Here is a 12525-nt window from a genome sequence, read left to right as displayed (position 1 = left end):
ATAAGCAATCAAATCTTTATATCCATATTGGCATATTTTATTTGCTTCAGTATTCATGTATACATTTAATAATTCTACAAATTCAGTCAGGGGGATCCGAATCCCCCCCCCCTCCCGAACTGCACATGGTTTACTTTTTCCCTAAGCGGGGGACACAAATTCTCTGAATTAGCTTGTTTTTTTTTTGTTTTTTGTTGTTGTTTTTTTTTTTTGCATTGTACATTTGTTGGTTGTACATCACGTGTACTTGTAATATATCTTTGTATTGAAGAGGACAATCTAAGCTGGAACTTTTTGGTGTATGGTTGGAATAACTTGTGTCCAATCCCATTGATTAAGTTTCAATAAAATATGTTTCAATAAATGATTTCTCAGAAAAAATTGAATAAACTTTAGATTCGTTCTTTCTCAAAATTCGCAGTTACAACAGTGTACAAATATTTCAATGATTCTGTCCGTCTGTATCTGTATGCAATACGTTGTAGAATCCTTATATGTTTTTTTTTTGCAACGGGAGAGAGAACGCTAGTTGCGTTTGGAATTCTTGGAGGGCAATATTAAATCCCCTGCAGATTTCACACACACGACAGCAGAGAGATTTAGTTAAAAGTGACGTCACAAACGTGTAAGCGTACGTTAACGTACACGTTATATTCGACGTCAACGTTATATTACGTTTTAGTTACACGTAAGGAACGTATGTCTGTGAAAAATAGAAGATTCTTGGTAAGACGTTTTGAATCAAATTTCCGGAGAGAAAAATAGATTGAATGTATAACTATATGCTAAAGATATTTCGTACAATTAATAATCTTAAGCTTGCTTTAGTACTGAAGTGTTTATGTGTGTTGTAAAAGTTAATATAATTTGTTGGAAAAACGAAGATGGGGGATGGGGGTCCCTTTTCCTGATTAGATTTACAGTTTCTTTTAAGCATGAAAGAATTGAACACTCTCAACACCCCCCCCCCTCCCGATACGAGAATGAGTTTTTTGAATTTGTTTATTTCTTTGCCTGTATGATTTTATGGAGTGCCCACTTTTTAAACTGGCGCTATTTGCCAGAGAAAAACTTCGTTTTTCTTTTCATCTCCTGTTATTTATAAGGTCCACAATAAAATAAATCAGCTTTATTTGAATAAATAAAAAATACTTATTTCTGTATGAACAAAAGTACATAAATGAAGAAGAATTACTTTTGTTTTGCACTCCTGAAAAACAGAGACGGAAACTTTCTGTTAAGGGTCCTCGACTGAATTTTGAAGAATTGGACGAAATGGAGACCATTTCGCTTTTTAGGTGTTTTTATGATTTGCATGTAATTATTAAGAGAAGTACATATTTATGTCGATCAACAAAAATTGCTATAGGAAGATTTTTTCCAGTCCTTAATTATAACCGGCCTACAACAGCTCTTCTAAATTTTAAATCTTGATTTCTTAATTTAGGAAAAAAGATATATTGTAGTAATAAAATCTAGGAAATTCTATTTTAAGATTCGAAAAGAATGATGTTCTCAGACTCAGGCAAGCTCTGCAGATTCCGGAGATATATACGAGGGTTGTCCGTAAAGTTCGTGGAAAAACTAAAAATTAAATAAAAGTTGTGTCATTATTTATTTATTATTAACATATTTCCAATCCTTTACTAAATGTGAATTGAAAAATGTAAAAATTTTATTCAATTTCAAATGTTTAATCACAATTATGGCTTTATAATTAGACTTGGAATGGAGACCCGGAGCACCGCAAAATTTTAATTTAAAAATCATTTATCACTTTATAAATTTCATTTGCGTTTTATAAAATTCTGCAAAAAATCTGGATGACTTTTACATTATGAGATGGACAGAAGTTATCACGTCAAACCTGCAAAATCTGAACGTTCAAAGTTTCAAAATGGCTGAGCAATCAAAGTTAGAACAAATTAAGACAGGATCGGAATTGTTCAAAAAAGGGACGTTTTCGGAATAGGTGGAGCAGTGGGCAGTGATAAAATTCTGTGTAGACATCAGAAAAACACCTACAGAGACCTATAAATTCTGTAAACAATCGGGAAAACTAAGTAAAAGAAGCCGTTCATTAGTATTTAAGTGGCACATAATATTTTCGGACGGAAAGAACATTTACAGGATGACATGCGTGAAGGAAACCATCATTCCGAGATTGGAGTGCTGTAAAAAATGAATTTCGTAACGTGACTTTGCCGTATTTCCAGACAGGTATATGAAACTTTGAAACCTGAACATTTTGTGCACATCTTTATGGCTGGTTAAAGCGACATAAGAAATGTATAGAGTTAAACGGTGACTATGTGAGAAAAGTTACATGTACTCGTATTTAAAAGCTTTTGACGTCGGGTAACGTCAAGAATTTTCGTTATAGTGCTCCGGGAATGAATGTGTGTCTTTTCTGTATCTGATAAAAATATAACTATTTGTGCTTTGTTTTTGTTGAAAACTTGCATAATAATAAAATGAAACATGAATTTAATGAAAATAATAGTTTCATGTATTTTATCAATGTTTTTCAGTAATTATCAATGTTGTCCACGAAATTTACGGACAACCCTCGCAGTGTGTGAAAACAACACTATAGCAACCGGTTTAGAAAGCCTATGCATTACTTTAAGAAGACTTTCATATCCAAATAGACTCGCAGACCTTGTACCATTATTTGGAAGATCAGAGTCGGAGATCAGTTTGATTTTTAATGAGGTCTGTGGTTATGTATCCCATTGCTTTTCCATACCTCTGCTTTTAAACAGTAATGGTAAAAAATGTATATTATTCATACAAATTATTTAAAAATATACTGAAAGGAAAAAGAAACGCAGGGTAAACTTTCGAGATGAATGAAATTTATTTTTCTTTTAATTATTTTCAGTATTCCTATCTAACTTTTAAAATATTCTTTCAAAAAGATGTAACCAAAATCCTATTGGATTTTGTCTAATAATTCATGAGTTATTGAAGCTCATTTGACGATACCCCCCAAAAGTGAAAATCGAAATCTCTCATTATCTTCAATGTCTCTCCTGCGCATCTGTCAGAGCCTTATTTCTCCTTTGCATGGAATTCGTCAGAGTGTTTATCTTTCAAACCCTGGCTATATTGGGTGTGGGTAACCACGCTAAAAAATTAGTCAAAAGACGCGCGCATGCGCCAGTTAAAGGAACACAACAGTAAGTTGACCGGCGCAAAAAACCAAATTGCGGAATTGTTTTCTTTCGTTTTTCGTGTAAATGTATTGATTATGATAGTCTACTGTATAAATGGCGGTTTTTGTGGTAGTAAGGTGGCGATTTAAGAGAAGGCAGGAAACAGTAACCCGCTCGTAACATGACTATGTTTCGCGTTAACGTCATCGTCACGGTTGATTGAAAACCATCCCAGGCCCTCTCTGACAACGGGTAACAAGTTTCTTGGGGGAAAATTTTCAAGAAACTGCCTAGTTAACTATTGTTTCCCTTTTCATTAATTAGGCAATTCGAAAACAAGACCCATGGAACTTCCGTATACTGTACCAAGGAAGCAAGAAATTCATGTCGTCTCTAAATATTGAAAAACGATGTGCATACCTCAGATGCATCAAATGATGCAACAAGATTTGTTGACAAACTCGGCGTCATCAAATTGCACGTGTTTTGGGCTTTTTAGCGTTGTTCCTACGTGACGTCATACAATTTACGGATGAGTAATTTTGAACACTGATATTTATGCAGAGTAACTAAATTTCTCATCTGACCAATTTTCGTAATTTTCGGTCATCCGGTTAAAAATTTATCGAATATAATATTACCCTGCGTTTCTTTTTCCTTTCAGTATATGACAGTGGTCTTTTTTGAATTTACTATTGATCCTGTGCCAGTATACTGAAACTTGTCACATTATATATAGACTTTGCGCTTTATCGACGAACATCATGGACATTTTTAACATCTCTAAATCAACACTGGATGCGACCCCATAAGCTGAGACAGTACAGTGAGTCGGTTCACCAAAAGGCCCCGCTTGAGAACTGCTGGGGTTTTATTGACTGGACTCTTAGACCCATAGCGAGGCCGTCATATAATCAAGAAATTATCTTTTCTGGTAGACATACTTTATACATAAATTAACTGCAATTAATATAATTCTCTGTTCATAGCGTAAATACATGTAATTAAATAAAAAAGATTATTAAATTTACAAGTCATAAGAGAACACATGATCTGAAGTTCCAGTCAATCGTTGCCCCTAATGGACTCATTGCAAATCTTTATAGTCCTTTCGAAGGAAAAAGGCACGATGCCGCTCTACTACGAGAAAATCAAATCCTTCCTCAGTTAGAAAATTTGATGAGTGACAACACAGGCCATCCATTCTGTCTTTATGGTGACAATGCATATCCTTTGCATACCCTTATCCTAGCGCCATTTAAAGGTGTTCGTCTCACGGCGCAGGACGTTGAGTTCAATAATCAGATATCAACTGTTCGACAATGTAATGGGGGTTCAGCAAGATTGTTCAATTATTTGCTTCTTTAGACTTTAAGAAAAACTTTATCCCCAACCTGTAGCCAAGTATTATCGTGTTGGGTCTTTGTTTACAAATTGTCACACTTGTCTCTATGGTAGCCAGACTGGTTTCTATTTCAACGAGGAGCCACCAACATTAGAGCAGTATGTTAGCAATTACTGACTTAATCAAATTAAGAGAAAAAAGTTGACAAGAAGAGAAGAAAGATACTCATAACACTTTAATCTAAAAGTTTGAAAAATAAAGGTTATTAATGTACTAAAATTTCTAAAGTTATTGTTTTTTAATTAAGGATGCAAGGAGGTCAATCATCTTCGTTCGTTTTTTTTTTTTTAGTTTGAACCTCTCCATCTCCAATTCTTGTTTTCTCTTCTCAACACTTATCTTCTCCTTTTCTACTTCTATTTTTTCCTTCTCCATTTCTTTCTCTGTCTGTGATTTTTAGCTCTACTGGTCAGAGACCAGAAGAGCTTATGCGATAGTAATGCGTCCGGCGTCCGTCCGTCTGTCTGTCTGTCTGTCTGTAAACAATTTTTCAAAACGCTACTCCTCCTACAATTTTAGTCTGATTTCAATATAACTTGGCAAACAAGTAGACTACAGTAAGATACATAAAAGAGTGCATCGGTTTTTGATTTCGATGAACGATGTTGCCATGGTTACTAAAAATAGAATTTTCTGAGAAATTCCTTTAAAACGCTACTCCTTCTACAGTTTTGGTCTGATTTCAATATAACTTGGCACACAAGTAGACTACACTAAGATACATAAAATAGTGCATCGGTTTTTGATTTAGTTGAACGATGTTGCCATGGTTACTAAAAATAGAATTTTCTGTGAAATTCCTTAAAAACGCTACTCCTTCTACAGTTTTAGTCTCATTTCAATATCACTTGGCACACAAGTAGACTACACTAAGATACATAAAATAGTGCATCGGTTTTTGATTTCGATGAACGATGTTGCCATGGTTACTAAAAATAGAATTATCTGTGGAATTTCTTTAAAACGCTACTCCTTCTACAGTTTTAGTCTGATTTCAATATCACTTAGCACACAAGTAGAATTATCTGTGGAATTTCTTTAAAATGCTACTCCTTCTACAGTTTTGGTCTGATTTCAATATAACTTATCACACAAGTAGACTACACTAAGATACATAATTCTGTGCATCGGTTTTTGATCAGTACAAACCAGCAGAGCTACGGTCTCGACAGAGACTTCTGGTTCTTTCTGGTGGAAATCCAGCATTTCATTCCGTCGGCGTTTAAATTTCTCTTTACCGTCTGGTGTGCAACTATCGTCTACAAATATTTATATGAAATACTGTCAGGTGTTGCTATATATTTCATGAAATGTCAACTATACTTCACAATTTGGTACATTTAGTGATCAAATATCTTTGTATACATTAATCACTGTAAACAGTAAATAATGCATTTAAGAACATAAATATACATGTAACGAATATTGCGCAAATACTTAAAGTTACATGAGTCAAAATCACGTGTTTCTTTTAAGATAGTTGGATCAACTAGAGGCCCAGAGGCCACATCGCTCACTTGAGCTAGGAAAAAGCACAAATCAGATCCGAATTGAAAGGTTTACTGAGGGGATGGGGGAGGGGGCTTGAATCCTTATACTACTTGAGAATGCCTCCATATCAATACTACATATAACTTCTTGAGAAAGTTCTTGAGAAAAAGCTTTTTAAAGATTTTATTTTAATATTTTGTTTGTATATATTACTTTGTAATAATTTGAATTTGACTCCCCATTGTTTCCCTCCCTACCCCCATCGTGGCCCCACCCTATCCCTGGAGGTTATGATTGGAACAAACTAGTATCTACACTACCTGAGGATGCTTCCATATGAATATCACTAATCATGGCTTTGCAGTACTTGAGAAGAAGATTTTAAAGAATTTCCCTATATATTCCTATGTAAAACTTTGATCAGCCATTGTGGCCCCGCCCTACCCCCGGGGGTCATGATTTGAAAAAAAAACTTGAATTTACACTACCTAAGGATGCTTCCATATGAGTTTCATCTTTCCTGGCCCAATGGTTCTGGAGAAGAAGATTTTTAGGTCACCTGAGTAAACTCAGGTGACCTATTGCTATCCGTTGTTGTCCGTCGTCGTGCGTCGTCCGGTAACATTTGAACATTTTCAGCTTCTTCTCTGCAACCACTCAACCAATTTCAACCAAATTCGGCACAAAGCACTTATGGGTGAAGGGGAACAAAAATTGTGAATTTCATGATCCCTGCCCCCCTGGGGCCTGAGGGGTGGGGCCAAAACCACTAAAATTATTGCAATCTTTAAAAATCTTCTTCTTTACTCCTGGACATCAAGCAGTCAAACTGTTTGCATGATTGTATTTAGCATTGAGTCCTCTACCAAAATTGTGAAATTCATGGCCCTGGGGTCAGGGGTTCTAATGCTAGGGCGGGGCTAAATAAGTATATAGTGAAAATGCATAATTTCTTTGAAAATCTTGTTCTCTGCTCCTGGGTATTAAATAAACCAACTAAGTGCATATTTATGATGAGTGCCTCTACCAAAATGGTGAATTTTATGGCCCCAGGGTCAGAGGTTCTGGTTTTAGGGCGGGGCTCTATTGATTATATAGTGAAAATACATGAATTCTTTCAAAAATCTTCTTCTCTGCTTCTGGATATTAAATAGACTTACTAATTGCATAGGTATGATGAGCAAGAGTGCCTCTACCAAAATTGTGAATTTTATGGCCCCAGGGTCAGGGATTCTAGTGCTAGGGCGGGGCTAAATAAGTATATAGTGAAAATACATGAATTCTTTGAAAATCGTCTTCTCTGCTCCTGGGTATTAAATAGACTAACTTAGTGCATAGTTATGATAAGCAAGAGTGCCTCTACCAAAATTGTGAATTTTGTGACCCCAGGGTCAGGGTTTCTGGTGTTAGGGTGGGGCTCTATTGATTATGTAGTGAAAATACATGAATTCTTTGAAAATCTTCTCTGCTTCTGGATATTAAATAGACTAACTAAGTGCATAGTTATGATAAGCAAGAGTGCCTCTACCAAACTGTGAATTTCGTGGCCCCAGGGTCAGGGGTTCTGGTGTTAAGGCGGGGCTCTATTGATTATATAGTGAAAATGCATGAATTCTTTGAAAATCTTCTTCTCTGCTCCCGGGTATTAAATAAACTAACTAAGTGCATAGGTATGATGAGAAAGAGTGCCTCTACCAAAATTGTGAATTTTATGGCCCCAGGGTCAGGGATTCTAGTGCTAGGGTAGGGCTAAATAAGTATATATTGAAAATACATGAATTCTTTGAAAATCTTCTTCTCTGCTCCTGGGTATTGAATAAACTAACTAAGTACATAGTTATGATGAGCAAGAATGCCTCTACCAAAATTGTGAATTTTATGGCCCCAGCGTCAGGGGTTCTGGTTTTAGGGCGGGGCTCTATTGATTATATAGTGAAAATACATGAATTCTTTGAAAATCTTCTTCTCTGCTCCTGGGTATTAAATAAACTAACAAAGTGCATGTTATGATGAGCAAGAGTGCCTATACCAAAATTGTGAATTTCGTGGCCGCGACGTCAGGGGTTCTGATGTGAAGGCGGGGCTCTTATTGATTATATAGTGAAAATACATGAATTCTTTGAAAATCTTCTTCTCTGCTCCTGGGTATTAAATAGACTAACTAAGTGCATAGTTATGATAAGCATGAGTGCCTTTACCAAAATTGTGAATTTTGTGACCCCAGGGTCAGGGGTTCTGGTGTTAGGGTGGGGCTCTATTGATTATACAGTGAAAATACATGAATTCTTTGAAAATCTTCTTCTCTGCTTCTGGATATTAAATAGACTAACTAAGTGCATAGGTATGATGAGCAAGAGTGCATATACCAAAATTGTGAATTTCGTGGCCCATGCAGGGTCAGGAGTTCTGGTGTTAAGGCGGGGCTCTATTGATTATATAGTGAAAATACATGAATTCTTTGAAAATCTTCTCTGCTTCTGGATATTGAATAGACTAACTAAGTGCATAGGTATGATGAGCAAGAGTGCCTCTACCAAAATTGTGAATTTTGTGACCCCAGGGTCAGGGTTTCTGGTGTTAGGGTGGGGCTCTATTGATTATATAGTGAAAATACATGAATTCTTTGAAAATCTTCTTCTCTGCTTCTGGATATTAAATAGACTAACTAAGTGCATAGGTATGATGAGCAAGAGTGCATATACCAAATTGTGAATTTCGTGGCCCCAGGGTCAGGGGTTCTGGTGTTAAGGCGGGGCTCTATTGATTATATAGTGAAAATACATGAATTCTTTGAAAATCTTCTTCTCTGCTTCTGGATATTGAATAGACTAACTAAGTGCATAGGTATGATGAGCAAGAGTGCCTCTACCAAAATTGTGAATTTTGTGGCCCCAGGGTCAGGGGTTCTAGTGCTAGGGCGGGGCTAAATAAGTATATAGTGAAAATACATGAATTCTTTGAAAATCTTCTTCTCTGCTCCTGGGTATTGAATAAACTAACTAAGTACATAGTTATGATGAGCAAGAATGCCTCTACCAAAATTGTGAATTTTATGGCCCCAGCGTCAGGGGTTCTGGTTTTAGGGCGGGGCTCTATTGATTATATAGTGAAAATACATGAATTCTTTGAAAATCTTCTTCTCTGCTCCTGGGTATTAAATAAACTAACAAAGTGCATGTTATGATGAGCAAGAGTGCCTATACCAAAATTGTGAATTTCGTGGCCGCGACGTCAGGGGTTCTGATGTGAAGGCGGGGCTCTTATTAATTATATATAGAAAATACATGAATTCTTTGAAAATCTTCTTCTCTGCTCCTGGGTATTAAATAGACTAACTAAGTGCATAGTTATGATAAGCAAGAGTGCCTCTACCAAAATTGTGAATTTTGTGACCCCAGGGTCAGGGGTTCTGGTGTTAGGGTGGGGCTCTATTGATTATACAGTGAAAATACATGAATTCTTTGAAAATCTTCTTCTCTGCTTCTGGATATTAAATAGACTAACTAAGTGCATAGTTATGATGAGCAAGAGTGCATATACCAAAATTGTGAATTTCGTGGCCCATGCAGGGTCAGGAGTTCTGGTGTTAAGGCGGGGCTCTATTGATTATATAGTGAAAATATATGAATTCTTTGAAAATCTTCTTCTCTGCTTCTGGATATTGAATAGACTAACTAAGTGCATAGGTATGATGAGCAAGAGTGCCTCTACCAAAATTGTGAATTTTGTGACCCCAGGGTCAGGGTTTCTGGTGTTAGGGTGGGGCTCTATTGATTATATAGTGAAAATACATGAATTCTTTGAAAATCTTCTTCTCTGCTTCTGGATATTAAATAGACTAACTATAAAAGTGCATAGGTATGATGAGCAAGAGTGCATATACCAAATTGTGAATTTCGTGGCCCCAGGGTCAGGGGTTCTGGTGTTAAGGCGGGGCTCTATTGATTATATAGTGAAAATACATGAATTCTTTGAAAATCTTCTTCTCTGCTTCTGGATATTGAATAGACTAACTAAGTGCATAGGTATGATGAGCAAGAGTGCCTCTACCAAAATTGTGAATTTTGTGGCCCCAGGGTCAGGGGTTCTAGTGCTAGGGCGGGGCTAAATAAGTATATAGTGAAAATACATGAATTCTTTGAAAATCTTCTTCTCTGCTCCTGGGTATTGAATAAACTAACTAAGTACATAGTTATGATGAGCAAGAATGCCTCTACCAAAATTGTGAATTTTATGGCCCCAGCGTCAGGGGTTCTGGTTTTAGGGCGGGGCTCTATTGATTATATATTGAAAATACATGAATTCTTTGAAAATCTTCTTCTCTGCTCCTGGGTATTAAATAAACTAACAAAGTGCATGTTATGATGAGCAAGAGTGCCTATACCAAAATTGTGAATTTCGTGGCCGCGAACAGGGGTTCTGATGTGAAGGCGGGGCTCTTATTGATTATATAGTGAAAATACATGAATTCTTTGAAAATCTTCTTCTCTGCTCCTGGGTATTAAATAGACTAACTAAGTGCATAGTTATGATAAGCAAGAGTGCCTTTACCAAAATTGTGAATTTTGTGACCCCAGGGTCAGGGTTTCTGGTGTTAGGGTGGGGCTCTATTGATTATACAGTGAAAATACATGAAGTCTTTGAAAATCTTCTTCTCTGCTTCTGGATATTAAATAGACTAACTAAGTGCATAGGTATGATGAGCAAGAGTGCATATACCAAAATTGTGAATTTCGTGGCCCCAGGGTCAGGAGTTCTGGTGTTAAGGCGGGGCTCTATTGATTATATAGTGAAAATACATTAAATCTTTGAAAATCTTCTTCTCTGCTCCTGGGTATTAAGCAGATGAACTACCTACATAGTTATGAGCAAGGGCTCTAATCTTCCAGAATTTTGAATTTCAAGGCCCCAGGGTCAGGGGTACTATGGGGGGGGGGCTGTACTTATATACTGAAAATGAATGAATTATTTGAAATCTGCTCCTTGGTATTAATCAAATATTTTTGAAAAGCAAGGATGCCTTATCAAAAATTGTGCAATGTGTTGATCTATGCCTAAGGTTTTAAGGTTCATGTGTGGTAAAGGCACTACTGATTATTGCTGCATATTACTGATTAGTTGAAATGCATTTTTTGTTCCCCTACCCTACCTATGGGTATTAAGTAACCAAACTAAGCAACTGCTTAGTGTATAGTTATAATGATCAATGGTGCCTCTTTCAAAATTGTGAATGTCATAGCATCTGGCTTAAAACATGAATTAAATTCAATCACTGGAAAGTTGTTGCATAATGCTCAGGTGACCTATAAGGCCCATGGGCCTCTTGTTAAAAAGATACCATTAATTTTTCATTAATTCATAATTATCTCCCCTTGGAAAAGGGCTTGGCCCTTTATTTGAACAAACTTGAATCCCCTTCACCCAAGGACGCTTTGTGGCAAGTTTGGTTGAAATTGGCCCAGTGGTTCTTGAGAAGATGAAAATGTGAAAAGACAACAACGACAACGACGACAGACGACGGACAAATTCTGATCAGAAAAGCTCACTTGAGCCTTTGGCTCAGGTGAGCTAAAAAGCAAAAGAGTTAGGTAAAATATGATCATGAATATAGCGAAGTTTCAAAAACTCAACTGAAAGAGAAACAGTGAAGCAATATTTTTATCCTGCAACTACCCCTTGCATTGACCTAATAAAGGTAACCTAATAAACCAAAGCTTTATCCGGTCACTGCCCTAATAAAGCCTCGTGCATGTATTCTGACGTTCTAAAGCATTGTGACGTCATTTATATTGCAATGTTTACGCCATGGCGTCATAGTTGCAGATATGTGCCTAAATCTGTCGAAAATAGCTAGTTTTGGACGTTCAAATGTAAAGAATATGTTGCAGAATAAACAAAATACATGATAACTGTATTGAAATATAAGCGATATTTGGGCTCGGGTCGAAAACGTAAGAGGGCTCGGCAAGCCTCGCCCTCTATCACGTTTTCTTACCCTCGCCCAAATATAGCTTATATTTCAAGACAGTAACCATGTATTTTATATTTGTGTTGGGTTATACAGCGATTTTTTTATTGTATTTTTCTCCATAAAAGTAAACGATTTTTTAATTAGGTTCTGAAACTTTTAATTTTCTGAATTCTACTTTTTCATTTTTTTTCCGTTTTTTCCGTCACTTTCTTTTATCTAATATTTCATATTATTACCTGTTTTCATATTTTCCATCGCCCTTTTACGAATTTCAACTACCTTATTAATTTCATCAATTTTCTTTTCTTTCTCATTTTTTCCCTTTTTACAATTTTGTACAATTTCTCCCGGTCATCACTTTTAAAGTAAGAAATAAGTAAAGCAGTCCTTTCTCTTCCGTCCACCATCGCGTCTTTCTTTATATCCATAAAATTTTCTGCCAGATTCGTCCAAGCTGTTGCAATTTCTTCCGAATTAAAGGGGTTTATAGATACTACTTC

At 36.3% G+C, this 12525-nt stretch overlaps 1 long non-coding RNA gene across 1 annotated transcript; it reads right to left on the bottom strand.

Annotated features, from left to right (window-relative positions):
- Positions 1–4776: 4776 nt before the first annotated feature.
- Positions 4777–12314, bottom strand: LOC134268515 (uncharacterized). The gene is made up of 3 exons (XR_009992382.1): positions 12262–12314; positions 5740–5822; positions 4777–4950 (listed from the first exon to the last, which is right to left on the bottom strand). It is a non-coding gene; the product is annotated as an uncharacterized LOC134268515 (long non-coding RNA).
- Between the last annotated feature and the right edge of the window lie 211 nt (positions 12315–12525).

Source organism: Saccostrea cucullata, unplaced genomic scaffold, assembly GCF_032062105.1.
Source record: "Saccostrea cucullata isolate Sc308-1 unplaced genomic scaffold, CSIRO_AGI_Scuc_v1 ctg640, whole genome shotgun sequence".
Classification (NCBI taxonomy): domain Eukaryota; kingdom Metazoa; phylum Mollusca; class Bivalvia; order Ostreida; family Ostreidae; genus Saccostrea; species Saccostrea cuccullata.
Note: the sequence above shows the minus strand (reverse complement) of the source record. Positions and strands in the feature narration are given on the sequence as shown.